Source organism: Setaria viridis, chromosome 4 (assembly GCF_005286985.2).
Source record: "Setaria viridis chromosome 4, Setaria_viridis_v4.0, whole genome shotgun sequence".
NCBI lineage: Eukaryota > Viridiplantae > Streptophyta > Magnoliopsida > Poales > Poaceae > Setaria > Setaria viridis.
The window spans coordinates 33,462,264-33,466,710 of record NC_048266.2 but is presented as its reverse complement, the minus strand read 5'-3'; positions in this window follow the sequence as shown (position 1 = coordinate 33,466,710).

The following is a 4,447-nucleotide window of genomic DNA, read 5'->3' as shown; positions in this document are numbered from 1 at the left end:
TTGCTACTCCGTGGACGCGTGGGTTCTTCTTGTAATTCAAACAACTTTTGAAGCTCTTTAAATTAAAGTATCATACGACATGCATTGCACCCTAGTTGCTTGTGGTTTCAGAGATGTCAACTTTTACTGACTTGGTGGTTCCCAACAATACATATAAGTTGAGAAAGGCACATTTTGCCTGTCCAAATATGATTATCAAAACTATATTATATTTACATATAAAAGCCATTAAAAACAGCTAACATTATCACAAAAATTGTAAACAACAAACAATTTATATTTAGAAACAAGAAAAAAATGGGCAGTCCTACCTTACACGGATTACCCTCCGTGCTGATTCCCGGTTTTAGCATAGGCCGCCTTAAATGGCGCGCCATATATCAGACCACAATGAATTGAGGGGTCAAATAGACTTTTTGTCTACATATATTTAAATATATATATATATATCTAATATTATTTTGTAAAATATTTTCAAATTATTTTTTAAAACCCCAAATATCCTATCGATAAGGAAAAATCAGACGGTTTCAAAAGTTAAGAAGACGAAAATCTGGTTTTCCGATGGCCGTGAAAAATCGGAATATCGATGGTGAGGGGGGATCAAATGGGGGCTCCCATGTAACTTCCGTGTGTTACAAACATCATGAAACAAACAGCCCACCAACGGCCCAATCTGCAACCAGCAGCGTACCCCTCAACGGCCCAATCAGGCAGCGCAGCAGCGTGATAGAGAAGAATATGACGGACAGTTATCACGCTGGTGGTAGGTTTTTTATTTTTATAGCCCGTATCAATGATTCAATTTTTTTTTAAATATACATTTGACCTGGTATATTCAACATTTTAAGCTATTAGATTCAACATATATACAAACTTAGTTCAACAATTTTAATGAACTAACTCAACATTTTATATGCAAATGTTGAAACAGTATATCCAAATTGTTGAATACATATAGTGAAAGTGTTGAAAAAATACATTCTAAATGTTTATTTTTTAAAAAAATATTTGAAACATCAAAATATATTCATATTGAATCTTATTTTTTTACATAAATTCTAATTAAGATCACGGTTTAAACAGATTCAAAAAAGATGCATAGTTTGGAAGAAAAATGAGTTCAAAGATCGGATCTAAGGAGTTGTTTGGATCACGAGTTTTAAGAAAACCAGATTATATAAAATTGACTTTGACGTAACTAACTCAAAAATGTTGTTTGGGTACTCCCAATAAAACCCGCACGTCCAAAACCAGTCTCCTATAAACCAGGATTTTTACGTTTTGTGAAAATCGGATTAACGTCGTTTTTGTCAAAATTGATCCACGTAGCGCGATTGGAAGGGCCCAACAAACTCCTATTTCAAACAGCATATTCCGTAAACCTAGCTTAACCGAATAACAAACTAAGATTTGTTTTCATAAAAGTCCAGCTAAAACCTGTTTAAGAAAAACTTACTCCAAATCTCCTTGATCCAAACAACCACCCATGTGCGGACAGATGTCCAATTGCGCACCGCTACTTGCTCTCCCCGGTTTCAATCATGTCCGTCCATCCCACTCCGCACAAATCTCAAACACTGGTAGTTGTAGAGATAAAAAATTGCAAAAGCTATGTAGGATCAGCGGGGTCAAATGGACTTTTTTTCTAATTACAAAGGGGCTAAAGGTTTGTCTCGGCCGTACGTTTGGTTGCATGCACCATGCATGCATGGATAATTTTAGATGGTGGGGTTCAATCAATTTTCTTATATCATATGTTTATAAGTAGAATAATATATTAAGTGGGATAGCTTCATCATGATTAGGTTGATACACAACCAAACAAAACGATCATTATTATTTTGAACCATTCCATACATAAACCAAATGATACAAGCAACCAAACACACCCTAGAACTTGAGGCCGTATTACAAAGAGGATGAAGGGGAAAGGGCCCGCACGAGCACATCCACTCGCTATTATAAGACCATTCTCAATGCAATATTTTATATTTATGTTTACAAGAGTACCATGTAAGCAAGAATATATTTAGTTCATAAATGAAATAGCTCACACAATGCATAGTTTAATTTTTTTTTCCAATGCCACATGCAAGACACAAAGATTTTGAAAACAGTGTACACAATGTTTCATCCTCATGAACTATTTTCTCCTTTCACCTTATAAATAGTTTGCCATGTTATTGCCATGTCATCAAAATTGCCTACATAGCAGCTCATTTATTGTCCATAAAACTACCATAAAAAATAGGAATTGCGAGGTTTTTCGTCTTCGGTTATTATTGAGGGTGGAAACTCAACTCGGCCGCACCATCCTTCGTTCACCATGCCAACAAAGCCGGAGGTGCTTGCGTGGCTCGTCCACGTGGCATCCGCCACGCGAGATGTCGCACAACGTCTGCAGGCTGCCGGCGGCGGCGCATCCCGCGGCGCCGCACGCTTGGCGGCCGCCACCGGATCTAGCGCCGCAAGCGTAGCCTTGTCGGGTTGGCTCCATTTCGACCAGCTGCCAGCTCCCCGCCACGTACCTTTGCTAGTGCACCGCAGATCTTTGCAACGTAATCAAATCCCTCCTCCCCCACCAGGCCTTTTCGGTGAATTCCGATTGAATTGGCAGGGACTAATTCCACCAGCATCGCCTCCAATCCCGTTGCTCATGGGAGGGATTAACCTAACCATATGATAATTGGCGTAGTTAATTTCTTTGTGCTCGTGACAAACCATTCGCTGTGCTTGACAGTATTACTTTGCACTGTGACAGATGATTCTGTGCCACGTAAGGATGTGACGGAGGAGCAGCCTGATGACGCGAAGCAATTGGATTTATTAGGTGAATCTGGGCAGCGAACATGGCCCCGTTACACCATAGTTTATAATTTTGATGATTGAGTGATAATATAGTCATTAGGACTAATGCTTTATCTAACATGTACCTTGTATGTTTTTTAGATCCCAAGAATGCAAATCAAATCATGGCAAGGTCCAAATCATGGTATTCTTGATAGCTAAATCATGGTATTCAAGTATCTAAGTTATAGTATTTAAGTGACCAAGCCATGGTATCTAGGATTATTCTACGGTATTCAAGCATCTAAATGATAGAGAAAATCCAGAAATACTATTGGATGAATTCCTGGAGAAGTTGGGCGCAAGTGACCTAGCATCCAAGTGATGGTATCTTTGGTGTGCAAGTGGCGGTATTGAACTCAGAAAAATCAATACTATCGGATGTTCCGATGGTCTACCGGAGCAACCATCGGACTAACCATCGGATGAATCTAGGATAGGCCTAGAGAAGAGAGAGTGCAAGGTGTGCCTACCTTGTGATTAGGTTTTATAGTGAACCACCGCTATACATGGTGTGCCGGCACCTTGGAGCCTTAGTGGCTTGTTGGTAAGTCTTCGACTAGGCCGGCTTGGTGTGGAGCGGCGTCGACGACCATGTGCGGGGGACGTGGAGACCCCCTTCCTTCGTGGAGAATCTCCTTAGTGTAGATGGTATCAAGGTGACCGAGGAACTTGGCGTGAGCCTTGGTGGCCAAGCCTTTGTGGCAAGTCAAGGGGTGTCCCGGAAGAGACTTGGTGACCAGGAAGCAATACTCTTGTGTGAGTGCTTCAACAATATGGACTAGTGGTGGCTTAGTACCTACCGATACCATGGGATAAATTTTCATGTCAAGAGTTTGCTTCCCCTTATCCCCTCCTTTACGTTTTCGCATTTCATACTTGCAACTTATGTGTCTTTACTTTTTTAGTGTAGTATCTTGCTAGGTTTGGCTCTAAGTTGCAAAACTTATTTTGTGATGAGGGTTCCACACTAGATCAACCGTAGAATGCACATCTTGGATAGAATGATTTAGTTTATGTTTATGCAAAATAGTGGAAGCTATAGGTTAAGGTTTTATATTGTCTAATTCACCTCCTCCCCCTCTTAGGCCACGAGCACCGATTCCTTGCAATCTGCCAATGGAAAAGATGAACAAGCACAGGAAATGTTTCAACTTGAGCAATGAGCAGGACATTCAGAGGCTTGTCGATGGATGCCGCTAGACCTTAGAGGCGATGAAGGTCGACCGTCCAAATCAATCTCCATGAATAATTCTCGATTCTCAAACTGTATAAAATCATGCTGTGGTGCATGTTGTGTCTACTAAACTATGCTCTAAGGGGGAATGATGATGAGGGATTTTATAGATTCTGTTACATCTCTTTGTTTCTTTAACTTCTGCATCTTTAAGCTAGCAACTGCCCGCCATGGACACAAGCCACACTCATCGGCATCGCCATCGCCATGTACAGAGTGCCCATCCGGTGTGTGCGGTTGTCTCGTTCACCTGACATAGTCTCCTGCATTGTTGTTTCTTCTTTCAGACATGGAGAGATGGATTGAGACAGATGTAAGGTCAGACATGGAGAGACACTTGACGTAACTAGTGAGTTCTTT